Source organism: Pleurodeles waltl, chromosome 11 (genome assembly GCF_031143425.1).
Source record: "Pleurodeles waltl isolate 20211129_DDA chromosome 11, aPleWal1.hap1.20221129, whole genome shotgun sequence".
NCBI lineage: Eukaryota > Metazoa > Chordata > Amphibia > Caudata > Salamandridae > Pleurodeles > Pleurodeles waltl.
Genome location: NC_090450.1, coordinates 333,690,101 through 333,717,781, shown reverse-complemented (window position 1 = coordinate 333,717,781; position 27,681 = coordinate 333,690,101). Strand labels below are relative to the sequence as shown.

The 27,681-nt window shown below is 44.5% G+C and overlaps 1 protein-coding gene across 1 annotated transcript in view; it reads left to right on the top strand.

Annotated features, from left to right (window-relative positions):
• Window positions 1-27,681, top strand: part of UBXN7 (UBX domain protein 7) — a 484,260-nt gene that overhangs the window by 311,921 nt on the left and 144,658 nt on the right. The gene's annotated exons all lie outside the window — the stretch shown is intronic.

Sequence of the window (27,681 nt, the reverse complement as noted above, 5' to 3'; positions counted from 1 at the left end):
GTCCATTCATGTGAGTTAGTTAACACCGAGGTTCTTCGCAATTTGCTTCTCAGTGGTGGCACCTTTTGGAGAGGAGGACATTGCCAGCCCTTATGACATTGAACTTAAGCCCACAGTGCCCCAGTATGTGGTCACCGTCTTCAGATTCTTTTTTTCTGCCGTTTGGTGTGGAATCATGGTCCAGCACTCTGCATAGGGGATTGCCAGAGATTATTAAAGAAGCAAGATGTGCTGCTGAACCGGTGTCAGAGCAGCAAAATGGGAGTTGTCATTGCCAATAAAGCAATGGACTTTGAAAGGAGATGAAAAACACTGAGAAAAACAGAATAGATAGTTTTTTATTTGAGCTTTAATCAAGTTGGTCAAAGAATGTGTATTCTGATGGATACACCTACCTGTGGATTCCTCACCTAAAGAATTCTCCCCTCACGCCAGCTTCGATGGAAATTTCTTCTAGCTCTGCACGTCGACGATGACGTCACAATTGCACGACTCCACGCGACGCCGTATGACGTCATCTAGGCAATAAGAAGCCCTCATCGACGTGCAGACGTCAGTTCACTTTTTTATGTGCCTTCGTATAACGTTTTTTCTTCGAGGCTAAGAGGGAGCTACCGTTGCGCATCTGTATTTACTATGTCGCAGCCAAGAAAATCTGGTTTTAAACCTTGTAACCAGTGTGGGGGTCGGATGTCGGTCACTGACCCCCATGAAAAGTGTTTATGGTGCCTTAGCTCCGACCATGAGGTCGAGTTATGCGGGTCTTGCCAGCGCATGAACCCTAAGGCGCTTAAAGGGAGAAAGGCTCAATTATTCCTAGCCCGTTCCAAGAAGAGGAAGGAAAGGCGGCATCGTAGAGAGTCTTCGACTCATCGTCGCCATGGAGACTCTTGGCGTCGTCACGACTCTCAGCGCCGATCGAGTAGAGGTCGGTCCAGGTCCAGATCTCCATCAGCTCAGCGCCATCCGACGTGGGAGATTAGCCCGACCATCACTCCTCCGCCGCCTACGACTCCGGCTTCTCCGACTTCACCTTTGTCGGTGTTTGAAGTCCAGCCTCTTCAAGAACCGGCGGCTTCTCCGGGGCAGGAGATGCCATCATCTGCTTCTATGCCGGCGCCGACTCCGCAGGCATATCCAGCTTTCCCGTCGCCGGGTACGGATCCTGCTGCATTTTTTCATGCTATGTCGTCATGGCGCCTGGTGGAGGGCATGCGGGTCCGTCAAGCCCTATGGCTATTAATTTGGGTGCTCCGGCTCCTTACAAGCCGACACCCTTCATGCCATTTTTGCCTTCTGGAGCCGCTGCTCTGGTGCCTTTGGCGTCGCCCAGGAGACCTGTGACGCCTGCAATGTCTGCTACTCTGGTGCCAGTGGATTCTCCACAGATCCAGTCCACAGTCAAGGTGCCTGTAGCGCCGGAGGGTCCGGCGTCGGATGGATCCGAAGAACGGCGCCGGCGAAGATCTTCGGCGTCAGCCGACGCCTGGACTCGAATCCAGGCTCCGGTCCAGAAGGGTAGCTTTACGCCTCCTGGAGGAGGAGGAATATAGCAGACAACATCTGGAGTAAGGCGAAATCTTGGAGCCTTCAGGTGATTTTCAGGGCCTGGACACTGCAAGTGGTATTGACACTTCCCCTGAATGGGATTTGGCTTCCCCTGGGGAGTATACCGAAGAGGCTGCATATTTTCATGCAGTAATAAGGAAGGCTGCAGACTTTTTAGATCTTCCTCTTGCGGCTGCTGAGGTGAAAAGGAACCTTTTGACTGAAGTGCTGCATCTGGCTTCAGTGGTGGCGGAGCCTCTCTTGCCCTTCAATGAGGCTCTCCTGGACCCCATCAAGGACATTTGGAGAAAGCCTATGACTTCTACAGCTGTCAACAGGGCGGTAGCAAGGCACTATCGTGCGGCTCCAGGTGACCCGGACTTCCTCTCCAAACATCCAACTCCGGAGAGTTTGGTGGTTCAGGCATCGTGTTCCTCCCGGTCATCCCCTGGTTCGTTCCCCGGGACCCCTGCGGACAGGGAGTCTAAGAAAATGGACCATGCCGCAAAGAAGGCCTTTTCGTCATGCAGTATGGCCTTGAAGTCGACCAATGCAACCTGCATTTTGGGACGTTATATTCATGCCCTTATGGAGGAAGCGAAAGGTCATCCTAACTTGCCACAAGAGGTGTTGCATTTGCTAACGAACGCTCAGGCGGCGACCCAGGTGATTCAGTCTGGGTTGGACACCTCAAACTCCGGGGCAAGGGCTATGGGTACATCCATAGTGTCGAGGCGTCAGGCTTGGCTGCGCTCATCAGGCTTCTCTTCGGATGTACAAGCAACTCTTCTGGATCTGCCTTTTGACGGGGAAAAACTCTTTGGGACAAAGGCAGATTCTGCTCTTGAACGTTTCAAAGAGAGCAGAGCCACGGCGAGGTCGTTAGGACTTCAGGCAGCCACTTCCTCTACCTTTAGGTCATATAGGAAGTTTAGGGGTTTTGGACGTGGCTCCTCCTTTCGTGGCAGGTTCCAGGCACCACAACAATCTGCAAGCTCCCTGCCTTACAGATCCTTCAGGGGCAGGGGCAGAGTACTTACAAGAGGAGCCACCCAGCAGCACTCTGCCTCTTCCTCTTCCTCGGGAGGGGTGCAGCAGGGAAAGCAGCTTTAGTCCTCCACCATTCCCTGTTCACTTGTCTCTGGTAGGGGGGAGACTTGCCCAATTTCTTCCAATGTGGGAGTTTATATCATCGTACTCTTGGGTCATCGACATTGTGAAGAAAGGGTACGCTCTTCCCTTTCGGGAGTTCCTCCTCCCTTCCCTCCCCACCCATCCTTCTGTTCGGACGACCATCTTCTGTTACTTCAACAGGAGGTGTTATCCCTATTGTCAAAAGGTGCAGTAGAGTTGGTTCCTGAGCAGGATAGGGGGCAGGGCTGTTACTCAAGATACTTCCTGATCCCCAAAAAGGATGGTCGGTTGAGACCAATTCTGGACTTGAGGATTTTGAATTGGTTCCTCAGGCAGGAAAAGTTCAAAATGCTGACCCTTTCACAGGTTCTTTTAGCGTTGAACAAAGGAGATTGGATGGTGTCTGTCGATTTTCAGGATGCGTACTTCCATATTCCGATTCTCAAATCGCACAGGAAGTACCTCTGGTTTGTGGTGGGGTCGCAGCATTATCAGTTTGCGGTCCTCCCGTTTGGTCTTACTTCAGCACCTAGAGTCTTCACAAAGGTGATGGCGGTGGTAGCGGCAGAGCTCAGAAGAAGAGGGATAGCAGTGTTTCCCTATCTGGACGATTGGTTGATCACAGCCAAGACTCCAGAGCTTGTGCGGCGTCACCTGCAGTCGACAACTCAGTTGTTGTTCGACCTGGGTTTTTCAATCAGTGTGCCCAAATCTCACCGGGAGCCCTCTCAACGCCTCATGTTCATAGGGGCCGTACTGGACACAACATTGAATCAGGCCTTTCCTCCGCCCCAGCGGGTTCAGGACATTCAGGCGTTGATTCCGATGTTTCGAAATGGACCGGTAGTTCTAGTCCTGAAGGTCCTTCGTCTGCTCGGTCTGTTTGCTTCTTGCATACTGCTGGTCACTCATGCACGCTGGCACATGAGGGCTCTTCAGTGGTGCATCCGCAGGCAGTGGTTTCAGCACAAAGGCGATCTCGAGGATTCGATCACGATCTCCAGAGACACTGCAGTGGATCTTCAGTGGTGGGCTGCGATCGGCAACCTGTCGCAAGGAAGGCCGGTCTCGCTGCCTCCGCTGGTGGCCACAGTTGTAACGGATGCTTCCACTCTAGGGTGGGGAGCTCATCTGGGGGACCTGGAGGTCAAAGGCTTTTGGTCTCCAGTGGAACAGAGGTTTCACATCAATCTGTTGGAATTGCTGGTAGTACTTCTGGCTTTCAAGGCCTTTCTCCCTTCAATTTGCGGTCAGTCAGTCCAGGTCCTGACTGACAACACTACCGCGATGTGGTATATAAACAAGCAGGGAGGAGTGGGGTCGTACCTTCTTTGCAGCGAAGCTCTTCGACTCTGGTCCTGGCTTCAGGACCACAAGATTTGTTTGGTAGCAAATCATTTGGCCGGAGTTCTGAATGTACGTGCGGATGTTCTCAGTCAACGCAGCTCGGTCGACCACGAGTGGCGTCTTCATCCTGATCTGGTTCTTTACATCTTCCAGATGTGGGGGTGTCCTCAGATAGATCCGTTTGCTACTCAGGAGAACGCGCAGTGCCCGTTATTTTGCAGCCTCCAGGATCCAGTGCAAGGAGCTTTGAGGGACGCGTTTCAGATGTCCTGGAAGGGTCAGTTGCTTTACGCGTTTCCTCCCATACCCCTGATTCCTCGAGTTCTTAGGAAGATCCGCCAAGACCGGGCTCAGGTCATTTTGATAGCCCCAGATTGGCCAAGAAGGGTATGGTACACAGACCTCCTACAACTCTCTCTGTGCCCTCCGCTCCGTCTCCCTTACAGGGTGGACCTCCTCTCGCAGTCGCAAGGGCAGATTCTACACCCCCACCTCCAGAGTCTGCACCTTCATGCCTGGAGATTGAACGGGGCAATCTGAGTGCTTTTTCGCTCCCACCAGAAGTGGTGGATGTTATTTTATCGGCCAGGCGACACTCCACCAAATCGATCTATGCAAGTCGGTAGGCTAAATTTGTACGTTGGTGTAGAGAGAACCGAATTGATCCTTTAAAGGCTCACTTTTCTGATATATTATTATTTGCTCTTTCCTTGGCACAGAAGGGTTGTGCAGTTGTCGCAGTTAAGGGCTATCTATCAGCACTGTCTGCTTTTCTGTGCCTCCCAGATCAACTTTCCTTGTTTAAATCTCCGCTTGTTTTGAGGTTCGTTAAGGGGCTCACTAATACGTTTCGGCCCACACCATTTGTTATGCCACAGTGGGACCTTAACTTGGTATTAGCATTTCTAATGGGATCGCCATTTGAACCAATGCATTCTTGTGCTTTGCATTTGCTGGTTCTTAAGACTGTATTTCTGGTGGCCATAACATCAAGACATTTTTAGATTTAGAGACAAAGTGGTGTTAAGGACCAAGGCGGCTTTCCTCCCGAAGGTTGTTACACCCTTTCACTTGGGGCAGTCTATTACTCTCTTCCATTTACCCTCCGCCTCATCCATCCAAGGAGGAAGAGAGGCTCCACCGACTGGATCCACGAAGAGCATTGAGCTTCTTTGTCGACAGGTCGAGGGAGTTCAGGCAAGATGATCAGCTCTTCGTTGGATACGTGGGGGAGAGGAAAGGCAGAGCAGTCCACAAGAGAACACTATCCAGGTGGGTCAATCTCTGTATCAAGCTTTGTTATTCCTTAGCTAAAAAAGAACCACCTGTGGGGCTTTGTGCTCATTCCACCAGAGCTAAGGCTGCTTCTTCGGCTTTAGCTAAGGGGTGTTCCTGTGGTTGACATCTGCAAGGCGGCAACTTGGGCATCCCTCCATACTTTTGTCAAACATTATTGTTTGGATTCTGAGGTTAGGAAGGATGTCCATTTTGCTCGCTCGGTGCTGCAGGATTTCTTGGTTTGACCATTCAGGCACCCACCTCCGGAGGTAGTACTGCTTTGGGACTCTATTCTTTAGGTGAGGAATCCACAGGTAGGTGTATCTATCAGAAGAATAAGTTACTTACCTTCGGTAACGCTTTTTCTGGTGGATACATTAACTACCTGTGGATTCCTCACGGTCCCACCCGCCTCTTCGTTGCCTGACTGGTCGTTCCACAAAATCCGTGGGTGAGGGCCATTGTCTTGTATATATATGTATATATATATATATATATATATATGCCTGCTTTATGTATATAGCTATAGCATGTATATATGTATTTCTTTCTCTGGTTTTGATAATTCAAGTACCCATGATTGAATTTGACTGCCATATTGGGTTTCATATGGACCAGTATTGCTGTTAGTTTCTTATTATTTTTATTGTAATAAATGTTGCGTTTTCACTTCTTTGATGTGATTATGTTCTCTTCAAGGTCAATGTTCACCTGTTCGCCTCTAAGGCACGTAAACAATGGTGATAACTGACGTCTGCACGTCGACGAGGGCTTCTTATTGCCTAGATGACGTCATACGACGTTGCGTGGAGTCGGGCAATTGTGACGTCATCGTCGACATGCAGAGATAGAAGAAATTTCCGTCGAAGCTGGCCGAGGGGAGAATTCTTTAGGTGAGGAATCCACAGGTAGTTAATGTATCCACCAGAAAAAGCATTACCGAAGGTAAGTAACTTATTAATCTGGTGTTATAGTTATCCGTAGACCTCCAATAAAATCATGAAGAGAACTTTGTCTCTTACCCATTAAGACTTTCACCATCAGGTGATTTATTGTATAATGCAGTGGACAAAAGAGTTATACTCATATGGGGTATAGCTGGAGGAAGAGCAGGTAGGGGCTTGTTCCATACTGGAATTACTTCTGCCATCGCAGAAGAAGTACGACATCCAACCCATGCATCAAAGGTAGAGAGGAAATTTAAATCTTCAAGCTCGGACCTTAACTACATCACAGGCAAAGCATTTCTGACTTTACTGTAATGTCTATGACTAGGAGTAGGGCCACAGATCCAGCACCAGGGACCAACCACTAGACAAAGAAAGCAAGAGACTAACAGATGTGGGCAGACAAATGTCACCTGCTACTGAGAGGTGCATTGCAAATACTAACGCTTTGCTTATTTGATATTGGTATCAATAATAGAAAGAAATCAAGGATCACATGCAGTATCTGCCTGAACATTATAAAAGAGAACAAAGACTGTAAAACAGAAAGGGTACAGTTATTTATTATACATGCTTTAAATCATCCCTCAATGTTGCTGACCCAAGCAGCAGATGGATTTGCACAGGTGCAATTCCGAGGCACCATACATGCTACAGGGTTTCAGGTTTTAATCTGGACAGGCTGATGTCATCAGTATGCACTTTCCAGGGGAGTGTCTGTCTGGAACAAGAGTGAGTGAGTTAGTGCTGCAAATGAGAAAAGATAGTAACACTTCAAGGTGATGGGGGCCTTCCAATTCAAGGTCTATTTTGTTTGAAAGAGGAGCACTCCACTCACCAGGAGACTAATGAGAAGGCAGGTTTCCAGTTAGTGTAACAGCACAGAAGATCCTAGGAAAGGACACACAAGAGTCAGGCTCACAATTGCAACACCCATCGCAGGCCAGTCATTCCTTTCAAGGCAGAACAAAAAGAGAAACACAGACCACTAGAGCATTAGGCAAAGAATTCTTAAAGGGAAAGCTTCCGACATCTAACACCAGTATGGTGCAGGGTTGGACTTATCCTCCAAGAGCGGAGGAAGATCAGTGGGTTTTGAACATTATAAAGCATGGATATAACATAGAACTGGGCAAGATACCCCCGAACATCAAGCCGAAAAGGGGAGCTGGCAAGGGGGAAGAATTGAGTCTTAAAACAGAAGATTCACATCCTCCTGCAAAAATAGGCAATCATGGAGGTATCAGGAGGAGCAGAACCAGTGAGTGTACATTTGTAGTTCCTCATTCAAAGAAAGATCTCACATTACAGCCAATAATATATTTGAGATTTCTGAACACGTGTATCACAACACTGAGATTTAAGGTGACCAACATGCAGGAGGTTATTCCTTAGCTGAAGACAAGATGCTACCACAGACATCAAGAACTCCTACTTCCACATCCTGATTAACAGAGACCACAAAAAGCACACGAGGTAGACAATTCTCATCAATTTAAGGTACTACCATTTAAGATAAAATCACTTTGTTGAATATTCACAAAGTGCCTTGCTGCTATGGTAGCTCGCTTGAGAAGGCAGGTAATATAGGTCTGTCCCCTACCAAGACAATTATTTGTTAAGGGTGAACTTGCAATATGAGTATCATAACAGTATATAACAAATAATGGAAACAGTGCACAAACTAGAATTCTCTGGGATTATGAAGGAATCCTCGCCTCTATCCATGAAGCAAAAAGTCTTCTTGGGGGCAAAATTGAACTTGAACTCAGCAAGGGCATACTTTGTCTAGGAGAGAATCATGGCGTTAGAGCAGGTTCACCTCTGTCAAAAGAAACAGTCTCTTGGTGGTGGTGAAGTTACTGGTTATGATGGCTTCATGCATCCCATTATTTCCTTTTGCCAGACTGACTGTGACCCATCATCACCTCACCCAAGGGAATGCCCTATCAGTAGAATGTTGAGAACATTTGCATTTGTCTCTCCATCAATCCCCTGAAGCAAGTTGTGATAAACAAGTGCAAGGAAACAAACATGACAGTGATACTAATAGCTCCACAGTGGGCTAGTCTTAGTTCGGACATTTTGTGGCTGTAGCAGAAGGCAGGGGGATCAAAATCCCAGTATTTCTGGAATTGGTATCACTACAGGAAGCACAGTCCTTCCACCTAAAGACAGTCTGTATTGGTCTGGTAGCATGGCTTCCGAAGACTGCGTTTGGCCACTTAGGTCTGTCAGATAGATGCTGGAAGCACTATAGGCAGCAAAGAGGCAAACCACACCATACAAGGTCAAGTGGACCAAGTTCATTAATTGGTTTAGGAAAGAAAACCTGCTACACAATATGACTGGGGACACAACCATTGCAAGTTACCTGATGCATTTGCTAGATTTAGAGATTGATTATGCACCCATGAGTGTACACCGATCAGCTGTTGTGGTATACACCACAGGAAACACTGATAACAAGCTTTTTGCCTCACCTGTTCTCAAAAGATTCTGAGAGGGACCCCCTGCTTACTACAGTTAAAACAAATATTTTGGGTTTTTTTTCACTCTCAGGGCAAATTAAATACAAAGGAAATATTCCCTTATTTTTATTATTAAACACCCTGTCTGGCAAGCTACCAAGGCCTTTCCGTGGGGGGTGCTTATCAATATCAAAAGGACGTTTTTGACCTGCCAAAAGGGCTCAGTATGCCATGTCGAGTTGGCAGTATTAATGCTGCCTGAGTAGGCTGCAGCCGCATGCCTAGAGTCACGTTTCCACCTTGTCAGTCCATTAGTGGCACAATTAATTGATGCAGTTCACTAGTGACATTTGACTTACAAGCACTGGTACCTCTTGTACCGTATAATAGAGGCTTATAGGTAGGTTAAGTAAGCCAATCAGGTGTTAGCCAATTATACACATACTTTGGGGGTCAGAGTACATGCTCTATACAGTCTGAAAAAATCAGCAACATCAGACCAGAAACTTCAGGAGTGATCATGCAAAAATAGGGCCAGTCCTAAGAGAACTAACTCCCATTTCATCACAAATTTAGCATCATGTTTTCATGTAAATGTACCAATACGACAACCAGTCTTTTTCCAACAATCACACACACAGGCAGAAAGAGACATATATATATATATATATATATATATATATATATATATATATATATATATATATATATATATATACGAGGCTTGGAGAGAGCAGTAAGTAATTATTACAGGAAATAAAACTGTTAAGGAACACAAGCAATTTTTGTTTTGAATGAACTGCCAAATAGAGGTCGACAGGTGTCAGAAGACATTCTTACAAGAACCTTCCTCGCCTGCTACGTTTTAGCAGGGACCCCACAAGCCTCCCTTGGAAATGGCTCTATTAATGACATATGTAGCCACAACATGTTTATCAGTCCATACCTTCATAAAAAATCACTGCATGGACATCCTTTCGAAGAGGGAGGCCCAAACGGGACAAATTCTTGATTCTTTTTTGCAACCACACATGCGCTTCAGTCCGTCTTCCCACAAAAGTCTAATACTGCTACTTAATCAGGTGCACAACATGTGAATTCAGAAAAGATTGTTACTACAAAAGGAAAATGTTACTTTCTTGCAACAATAGTTTATCAGATTGAAGACTTTCCTAGCTTTACATACAAACCACCCACCTCCTCAATGTAGGGGTGTGGGTTGACCAATTGGCTAAAAGCAACAGATAATACACAGAATAAATGAGTCACCAAACGGGTGGGTGGTGGTTGGTTGTGGGGCTTGGGTGAGTGGAGAGGTGGGTGTTGAACTTTCTAGTCGACCCTCATAAGAAGCAAAAATAGGGACCTACCAGGCGAAACCACTAAATGGCGGAATAGGGCACAGCATGTGAACTGAGAAAAGTTCAAGCTGCAAATCTGTTTTTACAAGTAAGTGACAATTTCCTTACTACACATAAAAGTAGATACGTAATATTCTTTCAGTATTTGCGTAGCTGTTAGAATCCTCCTGGAAAACATTGGAGCTCTTTTGAATTGAGACAAAGCAGTTACTTTTGAGCCCCTTGCTAAGTTTCCATCAACATATGTTGGTCTCTGCTGTTATGGAGAATGTTTTTATATATTACCCAGGATTTGCAAACTTCTGTTTTTTGTTTTCTTTTATTGGTAAAGTTGAAAGGCGTTGCTGTGGAATTCAATTAGTTAAATTTGACCATTTTAGTTTTACTGATTCATTTTGTATTTCTTGTATTCTCCTTCCTTACCTTGTGTGGTTGATGAGTTGGCCAGCCTGTTTTTTTTAAACGAGTTGACTGATGGGTTCCAGGTCCTGAACCTGAGACTTGAATCCGAAAACCAAATTTTTCAACACAATTTTGGCATTTTACTGGGACATATCCCATTTTTACTATTTTTTGTGCTTTCAGCCTCCTTCCAGTTAGTGATCAAAATTGGTGTGAAACCAATGCTGGATCCCGGAATGCGAAATATGTTTGAAAAATAAAAAAAATTCTGAATTCAGCAAGGGGTCATTTGTGTAGATCCTACAAGGTTTTCCTACAGAAAATAACATCTGAAATAAAATAAAAAATATTGACATTGAGGTGGAAAAAAAAAAAACAGCCTTTTTCCTCTACATTTTACTCTATTTCCTGCGATGCCAGATTTTTTAAAGCAATATACCGTTACGTCTGCTGGACTCTTCTGGTTGCGGGTTTTCCTACAGAAAATAACAGCTGAAATAAAAAATATAAATATTGGCTTTGAGGTGGAAACAAAACAGCCCCTTTCCTCCACATTTTACTCTATTTCCTGCGATGTCAGATTTTTTAAAGCAATATACCTTTAGCTCTGCTGGACTCTTCTGGTTGCGGGGATATATAGGGCTTGTAGGTTCATCAAGAACCCTAGGTACCAAGAGCCAATAAAGGAGCTGCACCTTGCAATGGGTTTTCATTCTATACCGGGTATACGGCAATTCATTTGCTGAAATATAGAGAGTGAAAAATAGGTATCAATAAAACCTTTGTATTTCCAAAATGGGAACAAGATAAGGTGTTGAGAAGCAGTGGTTATTTGCCCATCTCTGAATTCCGGGGTGCCCATACTAGCATGTGAGTTACAGGGCATTTCAAATAGACGTCTTTCTTTACACACTGTCTTACATTTTGAAGGGAAAATATAGAGAAAGACAAGGGGCAACAACACTAGTTTTGCTATTCTTTGTTCCCCCAAGTCTCCCGATAAAAATGGTACCTCACTTGCATGGGTAGGCCTAATGTTCGCGACAGGAAACACCTCACAAAGCAGCATGGACACATCGGATTTTGGCCTCTAGCTCGGCCGGCACCTAGGGAAACCTACCAAACCTCTGCCTTTTTGAAAACTAGACACCTAGGGGAATCCTAGATTGGGTGACTTGTGGGGCTCTCACCAAGTTCTGATACCCAGAATCCTTTGCAAACCTCAAAATTTGACAAAAACTAATTTTTTTTCCTCACATTTCGGTGATGGAAAGTTCTGGAATCTGAGAGGAGCCACAAATTTCCTCCTACCCAGTGTTCCCCCAGGTCTTCCGATAAAAATGGTACGTCACTTGTGTGGATAGGCTAGTGCCCGCAACAGGTATGGATCACACAAGGGTCAATGGTAGTTCTTGCATGAGGGCTACTGTTAACCCTGGAGTGATCCATTCCTGACGCAGGCACTAGGCGCAGGCACACAAGTGGGGGTTATGTTTTTATCAGGACAAGTGGAGAAACACTGGGTGGGAGGAATTTTGAGGATCCCTGCACATTCCTGTGTTTTCTGTGATGAAAAAGAAATGAAAAATAGTGTTTTTAATAGTTTCACTTTTGCACAGTATTCTGGTTAAGAAAACTTTGTGAAATCCAAACATGCCACACTTCCGTGGCCTACCTTGGGTGTCTAGTTTTCAGAAATGTCTGGGTTTGGTAGGTTTCCCTATATGGCTGCCAAGCCCAGGACCAAATACTCAGGCGACTGTCTTACAAAACGAGGCTGTTTTGTGGTAGGCAGTTTTGATGTCTCCACAGTCTGTTTTGGGTACTTCCCTGTTGCGGTCACTTGACCACTCCCTAAAGTGAGGCAGTTTTTTACTGGAAGCTTAGTGGAACGCTGAGTGGTAGAAAAGTTGTGGCTGCCTGCAGATCCCTGGACTTCTGCTCATTGAAATGCAAGGCAAGAGTGTTTTTAAAGCAATGTTTGTGATTTCAAGGGGATTCTGGGTGAAGGAAAACTGGTGAGAGCCACGCAAGTCCTGCACCCTTGGACTCCCCTGGTACTAGTTTGTTAAAGTTAACCCACCACTCACACTGGTTGGTTTTAGCACCTCCCGAAATTATGGTTTCAAAGTATCTTAAAATTAAAACCAAGCCTTCTGAAGGTGGGCCATACAGCCAAGTCCAGGCACCAACCTGTTTATGGTCCATTCACACATAACAACCCTTTCATACCGCCGGCCACGGGCCCAGTCCAACCAATCGCTGCACTCACATTAACTTACCGCTGCCAGACAAGGGCCCATCACATTCACACGCCATAGAACGGAATAAGTTTAACTATATTTTACCACCTGTCAAGTAACCGCCTCCTTCTTCCTTAACATTACCGAATGCATGTGTAACGAACATTTACTAATGACTCCAATGGCAGCCACTTGAGGCTCAGGAAGACCTGTTTTTCATGCGCCTTTAACGCTCCCACTGTGCTAAATCCAACTCCTTCCAGTTTGTGGATGCAAGTTGGGGGTGTCCGAGTATGCCGTACAAAGCGATTCCTCAAACTGGGTGAGCATATCTACCTTTGAAACTAAGGGAGACATGCTGGGGAATTCTCGTGATGCTCCCTAAAGAGAAGGCCATAGGCTATGAAAAAGGGTAGTGTTTGGTACACACGGGAGTCCGTGAGAACGTAGCATATGTCCCAGTCAACATTATGTGCAGTGCTGTGACTGTAATGCACTTATCATACATCAAACTGAACATCTACTAAGTTCTGATGGAGGATGAACATGAAAGGCAGGTCAGACACTGACCTATACTTGTCATTGTCCTTCAGTGCTGGGATGGCACCAATGGGTTTGAATCCATAGGTATAGAAGATGTACATCTGTACTACCTTTACTATCTGCCTTCTACCTGTGCAATATCCCTGTGAAGGCACACCTACCATAAGCCTTCCTTACCCATTCATGTCTCTGTTCTCAACAGAGTCCTGACTAATCCTGCAAGTTGCCAAGTGAACCTATACTAGTTTGTGGATGCAAGTTGGGGGTGTCCAAGTACGCCTTGGGAGGCCTATTCTTCAAAATGAGCAAGCATAGCTACAGTTAAAACTAAGGCAGATATCCTGGTGAAGAAATCCTAAGCTCTCTAAAGTAAAAAAGTCAAACAAATATCCTGTGGGACTCATTCACCAACACTTCTACTTTTGCTTTGAAAGTGAAGCTACAAATTGAGTTTGCACAATTTCAAACAAGTAGAAATGTTGTTTGACTTATTACACTTACTCTGGTTCTCGTTGGCAATCATGGTGCTCCTTGTGTAGTATACATAAGTTACCTAACAACCACTTAAAAGTTCAGTCATGCTTTTAACATTCTGCCACACAGGATACTCTCTGACAATGTGCCATATGTTCTGTCTAGTATATGCAGTATGGGGACTATAATGCACTTTAATTTAACAGAACACCTACCATGTTCTGACAGTGGATTTAGGTCTCAAGCAGGCCATAAGGAAGTCCATGATTTCCTGAATTAGATGAAGTAAAATTCTGTGGCTTCTTGCCTAACGAAGCAGTGGCCCATGGATGTTCGGTATCCATGCACTGCCACTGAAAGGATTACCCAACGGCAGCTCCACCTCAGTTGATTTCCCAGAACTTTGCTTTAGTATGATACAACGTAATGCAAGTAGAGGCACAGAGGCCTGGTTGTTATCGACACTGTGGACAGTAATACCGACTCTCCTCCTGCTTTCTATGCTTCAAGCACACTTTACAGCGACAACATGGACAATCCTTTTTGGGTGTTTTAGGAATGCGATCAGCAAAGTGTCGCTCCTGCAGCCTTGCCACATCGTCCAGAACATATGAGGTGGAGGCTGCTGCTGCTTCTGTAACAGCAGTGAGGTTTTCAATTACAGACAACTGGAAATCAAGGAAAGTCATGAGTCTTCCTGTGGTTGTCTGACAGTAAACAACATACGCATTGTATGTTGCCATCTGGATCAGGTGGGTAAACAGTTTCTTGTACCAAGTGCAAGTTTCACGACACGCATTTTATGGTTGAAGAACCTGGTTGTTCTTGTCCACTCCGCCCATGTACTTATTGTAATCAAGTATACAGATGGGCTTGTGGACTTCGGCCATCTGACCCCAAACCGTGATGGGGGGGAAGTGCTCTTATCGTGAATTGTAGTGAGCACGTATACGTCACGACTATCCAAGAACTTGACTGCGAGCAGTTCATTGGAACGCAATGTAGTACTCTGGGATTTCTGGAGCTTCTTGCATACATGCGCGAATCATTTGCGGTTACAACGAACTGTTCTACAGGCCACAGTGCCAGCTTTGTAGAGCTCACTGAACAGCTCTACTCCTGTATAGAAATTGTCCACATCAAGATTATAACCTTTGTGAAGAAGTGGCTGGACAAGTTACCATACAATCCTACCTGTGACCCCTAACTGGGGAGGACAACCGACAGGGTTTAGGGTAGAATCCTTCCCTGTATACACTCTCAGTGCGTTACACATAGCCAGAAGAGCTCTCACACAGCATGTACAGCTTTATGCCATAGTGAGCTCTTTTGCTCGCAATGTACTGTCTGAAAAGCAGCCGTCTTTTGTACAGGATCAAGGATTCATCAATTGCTATATTCTTTCCAGGAGTATAGATCTCTGGAAACCTGGCAGACAAATGTTCCACGACAGGCCGAATTTTGAACAACCTGTCATGGTCTGGATGGTCCTGGGGCAAAGCAGCAGAATTGCCATTGAAATATAGCATGCGCTGCAGTAGCAAAAAACAATCTCTGCTCATGTATGGTGCGAAGATGGGGGTTACCCAAACCGTGTGAGTCGTCTAGTTGGACTGCAAGGTGGGTTTCTGCACTAACCGCATTTTGAGCATAAGGCCCAAAAATATTTTCAACTCCGCCAGCGAAGTGGGAGTCCACTGGCGTGCCCTAGAACGGGTCCCTAGAGTGCCCTCAGAAATTGGTGTGCATGCAAATTTGTTTGCTGCACAATTTCCTGAAGGAAGTCAACATCCAAAAATAGATGGACGTAGTCGACTGGCAAAAAAGTTAGCTGTATCGAGTCTACATTCAGCGTCGCCAGTAAAAAGGTGGAATGTGGGGCTGAACTAAACAGGGGAGCTGCCAAGAAAGCACTTTCTCAGTGCTTGTGGCCACATGCACCTGCTCTCTGGGTTCCACTAACCCGATGTTTTCCCACTGCACAGACTGTGCTTGCAAAGGGACAGCACGGCTGTCGTCATCGTCTCCTTCAGAATCAGTGGTAGAGGTGTCGTCGGATGGGACTCCGCCGACTGAAAAATCACTTCCAGATTCTGCCCCATTGTCCTCTCCCTCATCTGATCCTACATCAGAGCTGTCCTTTATTACCCGAGTTAGGGCTGGTCATCCAACGAGATGCCATCTCTGCTACTGGCTAAACTGTTCCTCTAAAGTACTAGCCTACGTTGAAGGCAGATAGTCACAAAATTGCTTGTGGGTGTGTGTGTGATGTGTCCAACAGGAAATGTCGCTACCTTGCCTTCGCTTCTTCTCCCATTCTGCAGATTCTCTGAAGACACTGAAAAAAACCCAAAAAAGACAGTATTACTTCACCTTACCACATACCCATCATCACAGACTTTATCGCTGTTGGCACCCAGTGCAACAGTCCTTTTTGGTGCTCTGCCTCCCATGACCTCCTCTTCTAATTCCCTCAGTACCACCCAGCAAAAGTACCCCTCATATCTCCATAGTTCCCCTTGCACATACATTTCATTTGTTTTAAAGCAAAGGTAATGCTTGCCTTTACCAACCACTCAGCTAAATGCATGTAAATGTATATCCTTTGCAGCAGGACAATAAACCATCTGCGCTACTTTATGGCATCAAAACTGCCTGGGGAGCCAATTGTGGCTCCCCAAAAACAACACATGAAGCAAAAAAAAAATATATATATATATATATATATATATATATATATATATATATATATATATATATATATATATGAGAGACTGACTCTCTACATCACTTTTATTTTGCATACATGTGTGCTTTCCCTTGGCAAAGCACATATGTATAAAAAAAAAAGAAATCACATCTATAAAAAAAAAAAAAGGCCTCCATTTTTTTTAAAAAATATTCCCTGTGGGGGCCCAATCACCCCCCTCCCTGGGGAAATTATAATGATTTATAGCCCCAGGGGTCAGCCTGTGTTCAAAGGGCCGACCTGCCATTTTGTAGTATTTTTTTAAAAAATTTTAATAATTTATTTTTTATCTGGGGGCGCAATCGCCCCCCCCCCAAAAGAACCCCAACCTATTTATTTTCACTGTGGTGGCCCATTTACACGGGGGCTGACCTCCCCCCCCCCCCCCCCCCCCCCCCCCCCCCCAAACAAGTTCCCTGGTGCCTAGGGGCATTTGCTGCCCATGGATCGCAGCAGCGCTGCGATCCAAGGCCAGGAAAGGGTGCTAGGAAGGCATCGACTCTCCCCTTTCCATCGATGCCTCCATGGCATCTGGGAAGGCCATTTTGGCCTTTTGTTTCCCCACCGGAGAAGGGAGAGGACACTTACCGGCTCCTCTGCTGCTCCGGTGGGGAAAAATGTGACGTCCGCACACCTCGCTGTGCGCTGACGTCGCAGAGGGACGGGTGGGTATCTGAAGGGAGACGCAGAAGTTCTTCTGCGTCTTCCAGCATGGGGAATAAAAAAAACCTCAGGATTTTTTTTAACCCCCTCCCTGGTGTCAGCCACTGGTCGCGACCCGCACTAAACGGGTTAAGGGTGGTGATTAACCCCTTAACTGCTCTTCTGCAGCCCCCTCCCCCAAAGGGCTGAGCCGTTTTCTGGCTATTTGGGGTAGTTAGTGCTTAAGCCTTCATAACTTTATTTTCACAGAAGGTATCCATGTGTGTTCTTTTTTCCCAACATCCCAAGGATTCAAAAGTTACCCAAGGTTTGTGGAGTCCCCTGTATGGATACTGAGAAAATAGGCAAATTATAGCTACTTTTCGAGTTTTTGGGGAAAAACAGGTAAAAAGTGCTCAGAATAAGTGACTGTTTTCCCCCCATAAAAATGGCATCAACAAGGAGTTTGCTGTGTTGTAGTCACCATCTTCCCAGCTTTCAGGAACATTCAGAGTTGGGAACAAAAATTACCACAGTTTCAGCACTTTTCAAAGCGGTAGCTCATTTTTCCTATTTTTTTTGTACTTCCAGTTTGTTGTGGAAACCAGTGTGAAACCCACGGGTGAACAAGGAAAGCTATAGATTTCTAAAAAGTAGACAAAATTCTGAAGTCATCAAGGGGTCATATTTGTTGCGCTCTCAAGGTTTTTCCATATAGCCGAACTGTTGAAATAAAGAAATATTGAAAATGAGTAGGAAAACACTAAAAAACTGCCATTTGTGATAGCATTTACATCTATAGCTTTTTGTCACGGTGGCCGATTCAAAAAGCAATATACCGCTTCGTCTGCTAGACCCTTCTAGTTGTGGGGATACTTAGGATTTGTAAGTTCTCCAAGAACCCAAGGTACCCAGAGCCAACAACTGAGCTGTACCATACAGTGTTTTTTTTATTGTGTACCAAGTATAGATCAATTCATATGGTGAAATATGTAGAGTGAAAAATGGGTATCAAGGACACCTACATATTTCTCAAATAAGCACAAGTTATGGAGTTTAGGAGCAGTGGTTATTTGTACATTTCTGAATTTGCATTTGCTCGTATATGCTTTAGATAGTATTTTTCAAAATATCTTCTTTCTTACACACTGGGTTTAGAAGGCACAAATGCAGCGAAATCCAATTGATATTTACAAATGTTCTATTATTCTGTTCTTCCACATATCTTTTGATAAAAATGGTGCCTCACTTGTATGGGTAGGCTTAGAACTGGCAACATGAAACGGAAAAAACACACATAGATGAATCACATTTGACCACTCAAAACTGACACATTTGCGTCACACCTCTGTGATGGAAAGTTCTGAAATCTTTGGGACAACCACAAACATCCTTCCACCCAACGTTCTTGAAAGTCTTCTGATAGAAATGGTTCTGCACTAGTGTGGGTAGGTTTAATGCCTGTGACAGGAAACGCCCTAAAATGCAACATGAGTACATCAAATATTTCCACTCCACCAGAGGGGCCTTCAAATACCTCCCCGATGTCTGCCAGTGGCCGGCAGACACACTGAAGATGCAAAATGTGAAGGGCAATTTTAACAGTAATTGGATGAGCCTCTTTTAGTTGAAGCTCAGCTCTGATAAAAACCGAGATTGTACAAATCAACAATAAACAGCAAAAAGTCGGTTTGCTCCTGCTGGCTGAAACCCCAAAATCGGACCAAAAGTCTTGGGATGTTGGTAAACAGGAATCTATCCATGAAGCCCCATATCAGTGATGTTACCTCGGCCTGTTTCTTTCAGCTTCGAAAAAATAAAGAGGAGCCCTTTATTTGTATTGGCTAAAATACGTAAATATCTGCATTAGAGTAACCTCAGATCTTCCCACCAAAACCTCCTTGAGGTTCCTAAATTTATTAGAATGAGACTTGGTGGTTCTAGATTTGTAGTGATGACTCCAAAGTTATGTAACTCCTTTCCCCTGGAGATAAGACCTCTTTCAATTACATGAAATTGAGGTCCCTGATGAAAAGCTTGCTCTTTAGACAGGTATACAGGTAACCCAAAGCTGTCTGCCCTCTGTTCATGCACTATGAAACCTTTTAGGGTGTATGAGCGCTTTAAAAATCTATTATAACATGGAGTGTAAGAAGATGTTCGTGCATGGCTGTAGATAATTATGCTCTGCATGCTCTTGCCATCTAGTGTTGGGCCCGGATGAATGCAAGTGGTTCCGACGTGTTACAGAGCGCTGGATCGATGCCCTTGCAGTGTGCTCTTCGGTTCTCCTTGGTTTCTCTCCCTTTTGTTGTATTGTTTATTGCGGCTTCCCTTTCTTGCATCATCTCAATGCTTGCGGCTTTGTTCAGATGGGGATCGGGCTGACTTCGATCCCCTCCGATGAGTTTCAACCTTCGGGACCTCCCTTGTCTGTTCACTCCATGATCTCCATGCCTGGTCTGTGTTGGAACAAACGCCTTTCCACTGCTGTCGCACAAAATACCCATCAGGTTTGCAACCTCAGCCTCTCGCCAGAGTACAAGATGACCTTCTGCGAAGCTTAATTGCTTCTTCCGGTTGAAGAAGACTCTTTGAGACCATCGGGCTCATCGCTTGGAAATATTGCAGTCGTGACAACACCCCAGACCTCTTCAGCATTGAGGACCTTGAAAGGGAACACCAGTGGGAGTCATCAGTAGCTGAAGAAGGGAGCCTTCTCATCAGAAGAAAGTTCTGGCTCTGACCTTGAGATCTAAGACCTCTAACCCACTCAATTGCTCATAAGTATGGTTCCTCCTTCCCTACCCGGATACCACTCACCCACTGAGAGGCCCTATCCATCAAGGGCCAGACAGCCGTGCTTAAGGCTCAGGAAACAGGTTTCTGGGCCCACTACTGCCTTCGAGCCTTTATTGGCACTGAACTCCTCTTCGGAACCTACACCCAGTCACAGCTAGGCTCTAAAGAAGATTCTGAAGTTGATTCACTCAGTGCCCACCTCCTCTACCTCTGCATCCAAATGCCCTTTGGTGCAGAAGCTTTCCTCATCAGAACTCCCGCTCTGCACCGACAACCCTTGCGTCGGCACCAACTCCCTCATTGTTCGTCTGCTCCGTAGAACCTGTCCTACAGAAGCTGCAGAATGAACTTGACACCGCCACCGTCATGTCATGATCCACCTCCAAACAGGACAGCCACCGCCACCCTCCATGCAGACATCCAAAATGCAACTCAGTTTTGAGGTGGCTCTGGAACTTCCATCACCATTCATGCAGAGGAAGCAGCAGGACAACGCTAACGGTCCTCTTCCACAGCCTCAGCTACCTGTCCCCCTCCCTACCAACCTCAAGACTAATTTTTCCCATGGTCTCTTCCCCACTGACCCCACTTTCTTACACACCACAGGTGTCACCGCACTCTGACTTTGGAGATCAATACACAGAAGAACTTTGACATGCCCCAACAGGATGACGCTTGGTTTGCTTGTAGCATGGACTCTCCAGGTGATACAGACCCTGTTCTGTATGCCACCTGTCACTCATTACCAGATGACATTACCTTGTAACATGAGGTACTTGGTATGGCAACCTCATTTCTTAAGATAGACATGCATAGTGTTCCCCCCTGAAGAGTCTTTTCTGCTAGAAACCTCATCCTCCTTCTAACACTCCTTGCATTACCTACCAGTGCTCAAAGGCATGCTTAAACCATCCATAGACATCTTATGGGAGCCAATTAAAGTTTGTGTAGTTACCCCTAGAGTAGTCAAAAAATACAAGTCCTCCTGTTTTGACCCATTCTTCATCCTAGGTCAACTCTCTCCAAACACTTTGGTGCATGCAACTTGCGAATAAGCCAACATACATCGTACCAGCGACACACCACCACTGGACAAAGAAAGTAAGGGCATTGATGCAGCTGGTAAGTGCTTTCCGGTTCCTCTGTTCATGGCATGTAGTGGTGTAGATTCACATACATCCACCTTTCTCACTGAAAGCCTCTGGCTGTTGCAGTTATCATTCCTTCTTGCATGGTCATCTCTGTCCTGTATCACTTTGCTCCAGCTCCATCCTTGCACACCATGCGGAAAATAGTCTAACAAAGGAGCCCATGACCATGTGCATTACTAACAAGAGGTGGAGTAACACTATCTCGTGGCTCAATAAGACTTCTCTGAAGAAAAACAGCTTGCACACACTGGGCCCAACACTAGATGGCAGGAGTATGCACAGCATGTCAATGTACAGCCCTGCTTGCCACAAACAGATGCTTACAGGGTAAGTAACATTTGCCTTTTTATTAGCCTATGCATTTATCATCTGTGATTATTTGCTTTCTACGTGTTTAACCGTATCCTGTACTAGCTAAAGAAGGCACACAGAAGCTGGGAGCAGAAGGAGGCATGCACCAATATTTGTTTCACCTCACAGAATTTTACTGAGGAATTGTTGGCTGTCATGAAGTAGAGACGACATAGACACAAGCAAGGTATGGAATTGAGCTGATTCCAGGGAATATCGTCATTGAGGCCAAGTCTGTGGATGCCAGTCATGTATACCTGCCGTTTTTCTTGCTCTAACAATGTTGGTGGCATTTTATTACTCATAATCATTTTGTCTATAGCTTTCCAGTATATATCAGTGTTAGTGTGTCCCTTTGCGACAAAAAATCCTTTCATTTGGCTGAGGACCATTTGCAACAAATATTGCTAAGGTGCTCACTGATTCGTATCTTGATTTTCCTTGATATCATGTCAGTGTAGCGTAGCTTATTTGATCATGTAAATCACATTATTTGATTTACAGTTATGGTGTTTCTACTCCCAGGGTGTATGTAGACCTAGGTTTGGGGTCTTACTGCAATTCGTCATGGGGCATACTGAACATTTCTCACAAGGGAAATGCTCATGACTCTGGGAAGGCCCCGTAAGGTGCTCTGATCATGAGGCGTAGTTATTTTATTTAGTGTGGTATGGACCACATTTTCCTTAGGCTGGTGTTTCTTTTAAATGACAAATGATTACATGTCAGTCAGTATCCACCAATGCTTTGTGGCGATTTTCTTGACCTGGTTTGAGTCGTGCTTAATGACGAATGTACGCATAAACATCATTGTGCTTTTTCCCTTTTGTTTGCCAACACTGCACAGCGTCATCAAAAAAGGTGTTACTGTTTACCAATGATGAACAGCAGCGTCAAAAAGCACTGGCAAAGCCATTAGGTGCTTGGCGTCCTTGAGGCAGCACCTATTTGCTTTGGAAACTCTTTGTTTTGATGTTGGGGACAGTATTCAGAATTTTGTTTCAACAAAAGGTTTCAATGCTAAACTTCTGTCTTTTTCCCCCCACATGTTGGAGATTGTAAGGAACCCGGGGTTTGTGATTGACCCTGGAGAGAGCTTAAAAAAAAAAAAAGTAGCCAAAAATGTTTTCTTTCTATTCCATTTTTAATGCGTAATGGGAAAATTGTTGTGGGGGAGAATGTGAAAATGTTTAATGTAGAAATGGCACCTTGGAAATTTATAGTGTTTGTCAAAAATGCATTTATTTTTTATTTATTTAGGGTGTTTTATAGAGTACGTGGATGACCCTAGAGTATCAAAGCACTGTACATACGGTTGAAAACAGAATCGAAGGCCTGAAACATAAAAAATTTAACTACTAACATAAAACAAACAAAACTAGAGCGGGGTATGGTATATAGTTATAGAGCTATTATTAAACATCTGCCATTCATTTATGAAGTGCTGGGACAGATTCTCCAAGATGGCTTTCTGGGCCTTCACTGAATCAGTTCATTTCCAGGTACCCAGGGGAACCGTGTTTCTGTGGAGTTTTACTGGGATGGATGTGCTTTGCCCTGTGTTAGTATTAATGCCATTGCGGCGCCATGGGAAAAGGCTAACATGACTCCTAGAGTCATCATCCAAGCTCATGCTTTCAGATATTTGTTTTTCATTGTGTTCTGACCATGCATCCATTTATAAAGCAAACTCTAATGAATAAAAAATGTGTATATAAATGTATACATTTTTTGGGAGTGTGTCCAAGGATCTTTATGATTTGGGGCTATTCATACCACTTTAAATTTGGAATTACCCATAATAACCATTGATTCTAAGGATTTTTTTTTCAAAATGTGTTTGTGCACCCTGCTCTTTGTTTGGAAACCAATAATGGAGACATTCAATAGATAACAACAGATGTCATACTATTATACATTCACATACTTCTCTGAATAAAGAAAGTAATTCATATTTGTGAGTGGTTCTGTTGCTTTGGACAGGAAGGCTGGAAAGACCATGTAAAGGCTGTCGTAGGACTCTTACCATGGGGGGAAGACTGCTGAGTTTAGGGCGGCAGTACCACCACGTGTGGGTGACTGAATCAGTCCCATACTGACTGGAAGCTCCTCACCCAAACCTAGAAAGTAAAGGTGATTTCTAGCAGCCTCAAAACATGATTCTCCTGACTCCTCACGGAAGTCGTGGTAGAACCAATCCTACCCATTTCTCTCAGTTGCTCAAAGTCTCATACATGTAAAGGCAGACAAAGAGATGTAGGATAAGTTTCAATACATTTGTTGGAGAAACGGCATTCTATCATGAACGGCATGAACTGCGGTTATTAGGAGGATGAAACCTAATACAGTGATGATTGGGACCATTAGAGTGAAACATAAAAACAACCCCAACATCCTGACATAATAATGAGTCTAAGAATTCCTATGTACACTCTAATTTCTAACATGAGAGCCTAGCATTGTTAGCCCTTCTGTCCATCACGGTCTTATGGAAGGAGTCCTGACCCCATACCTGAAAGAAGGCAAGGGTATGCCTGTTGTTCAGCTGGCAGTCCTCCCAGTTGGCTGGAAAGACCAGGCCAAGATCAGCGAAGCTGTCACAGCAGTGGTGCACAGCATAAGATGGCTGTCTGTAATGTTCCCTCTACCCTTCTTCGGCCTGTGTGGTGCTTATATAACAAAACGTGTTGTGTTCTGAGAACAGGCCCAAAGTGATATGTCTATGGTTAAAAAGTTGACTCCGAAACTCTTGGATCAGCAGTACACAGTAAACTATTGTGTATTAATGTGACAGCCTTGAGCAGGGCACAAAGAAAAATGCTTGCAAGGGTCCGATAAAGAGAAATACTAACAAGCATGTTTTTTAAGCAAAGCAGCTGTTAAAATATAAAATGAGCTGTGTTAAAATGAATTAAAAGTGAATACAATGTGTTTGCTTCTTAATGGCACGGACTATGGGCTTAAGAGCTAAAATATGGTTGCCCAATCTAGGGATAAAATTAACCCTCCAACAAGAGGAAATGAGTTTTGCTTAAGATGGTCTGTTGTGGATGTCTTAGTATTCCATGCTTGTGGTAGCTGTGACTTGCATGGTGTTTGTAGGGATAGTTTGTTTGCAGGCATTCTAGTTAAACCCCACCAACCTGGATTCTCTGAAGTCGTTACTTTTCAGGAATATCCAGTGATGGTAGTGTTGCCCAGGTGAAGACCAACCTTGAGCTCAAATGTGGAAAGAAAGGAAACTGAGTCTTTTTAGGTATAGTTTGACATTCAACTGGCATTCAGAATAAGAAAATGTGCAGGAATCCACAAGCGCCAGTATTCTGGATTCTTCTCAGTTTGCAGTTTTTAGAAATGCCTGGGTCCGGGCTGGCCCAAGAGACAGAATACTGTCTCCATGCCGTATGAAAAGCGAGAGAAAATGTGTTATAGGCATGGTTTGACATTTAGAGGGCAATCAGAGTAAAATAATGTGCAGGGTTCTACCAGACCTCGAAAAATCATTAACATGTTACTAGACCTGCAAGTAAAGTAACTTGAAAAATCAGCTTCACCTTTTTGTAATGTATTTGACCCGTAAATGGAACTCAAATTGTGTTATCCTAGGCAAATATTTTATTTTACAGAGTTGCCTTTTTCTTCTCACATGTGAGTGCATCCTCAAGTATGTGAGTTCAGCATTTCAGCTGTACAAAAACACCTATTTTGATTTGATTAAATAGACTAAACGTTTGTTCCATGTATAATATGAATCTAGCCTACATATAGGGGTACACTTGATCCTTGACGTGCCTCCTAGTTTACTAATAGCATTGTATTAGGACAGTACATGTCCTCAGTTTGTTTAAACATTCACTTTTAATAATTATATTACTAAAGCATGATGTGGTAGAGCACTGTCATTACAGACAGTAATTTTCCAAGAAATGTCGAAAAATCTTCCCACTAACTTGCAGCTTTACTGATAGTTTATTAACAATCTGTGAAATTTGGGTTTTAGAAACGTATTTATCATTTGCACATTACTAAGTAAAGTGTTCTGATTTGTTTTCATCCTATTCAAATATTTTTTTAATCACACAGACATACAAAAAATGGACTTTCAGAACTACTGAAATTTATTTTGAAATGTTTGTACAGTTGGCTTAGTTAAATGTTGTGTGTTAGGAAAAACCCAACACTCTGCAGCCTTTCATTTCACACACTTTGTACAGCAGGTCAGACAGTTCACCTTACCTAATCCTGGAACTCTGCAGTCAGAAGGAAAAATAGTTGTAAGAAGTCAAACTGACTTTTGACCTCTGTCTCTGAGCACAGGGCAAATGTGACAAGAACAAGATTCAAAGGTGTCTTTATTGTTCCTTCCTTTCTGACTGAACAGAACACTTGTTCTTTGTCAACTCTCCAGAAGGGGTTAGTAGGTCCTAAAACTAGCTGGACCTAATAAAATATGATTCGCCATAGTGAGTGAGCAAGTAGATTTTTTTGGAGGCCAGTCCACGTACCTTGATCTCCCCTGAGCCTTGATATGTCAGAATTGCCAAGGTTTGGTAGGATTCCCTATGTGCCAGCTAACCCCAAGCCTAAATAGTTCTACCACCTTTCACTGAAAATGAGAGGAAATTATATATCTTCAGGTATAGTTTTAACAAACGGCATGCCGGAGGAAGAATAGGCACCCTTGTGTGCTTCCCTAATGGAGACTAAAAGATTGTTATGAGAGTAGCCAGGACAGGCCAGCCACTGTTCGTATCGCTACACAAAACACATCCATGTTGTCTAGTTGGCGTTGTTCCCTCTGGGTTGAGTAGATGAGGAGTTAACACCCCAATTTGCAAGGGACTCTGTAAGATTGCCTACTGGACTGGTGTGATCTGGTGCAGCCCGATGCAAGGATGGTTTCACCATTCACTCCATTATATGTTTCTTGGAACCAGATCTGGTTGTCCATTGGACCTTCTGCTCCCATGGGTAGGCAGATTGGGGTAAGCACCTCCAATCTGCACCCATTGGTTGCAGAAAGATTTTATGATGTCTGAGGAGTGGGTGCAGTCTAATGTCATGACAAGCTGGCCCATCACTCAAGAGGCACTAAAAGATATTCCCTGGTTAGCTGTCTTCTGCCCCTGGGGTCAGTATACTGTGAACTATTCCCCTCAATCGTCCCCTTCAGAAGGGAAGAAAGACTGCCTCCTGCTCAGGGCCGGAGCTTGATGTTGAGAAAGACTGGTTCCCCATCTTATTACTTATTTGGACACCAGTCCCCCCCTGGGCGATCCACCCAGGGGCTAAGCAGATTAGCTGTAAACTTCCTGGAGTGGATCCACACATCCTCTCTGAATAAATTATCCCCAACTACAGTATAACCACACTGAAATCTTCAACACATTCTGGGGATTGTGGAGACTTGCACACCAAGTGCCAAAAATATCAAATGATTACCCAGTTCCATGACAGGACCCTTTTCCCCATTTCTTTTTTGTATTTTTATTTTTTTATTCACTTGTACCTACTGGTTGTGGGCTTTCTGCTCCCTGGAATTTCTCTATCTTTTTAACTCACCTATCCCTGATGGTTGTGGGCTTTGCGCCCCTTGGAAATTCCCCGGTCTGCCTCACAGAGAGGCAAAAAGACTGTTTGAGCTTCAGGGCTGGAGTGGGTAGCCTTATGCCAAGATTATCTGGCCCGCAGTTGATTCTTTTTTTTTAATTTTTTTTTTTATAACTCTCACTGTTTTCTAGTGGGCTGTCTACTTCCTGCAATTGGTAGATTGTCGATAAACCTGACAATCAGTTCCCCAACGAGCCAGAAAATATATTTGAGACCCAGGGGTGGAGGGTTGCTGACCCCACCCCATTCAATATGTATATCATAGCCTACTTGGTTGACTTCCTACCCTTTTGGACAGGCAGATTGATGGTAAACAAGCCATTTGTCCCTGTGCTGTGCCAATGGACCTTTTCTCTATAGAAAATATACTTTTTCTCTGTTGGGCGGATCCCTGCATGAGATCACCCTTATGCAGTGAGTCCAGCGCAGATATCCACTTGGGAGAGGTACCACTGGAAAGGAGAGAGCCTCCATTGCAACAGTACCTCTTACGTCCACATCTGTGCTTGTGTGGCTTAGCTGCGCCCTTGATCACCAATCAAACTGAAAACAGCTGGAGCCTGAGGTGGTGGCTCCAAAAGGAAACCCTCTAGTGCATGCACAAAAAAGTCCCAGTTCTGGTGCTTGA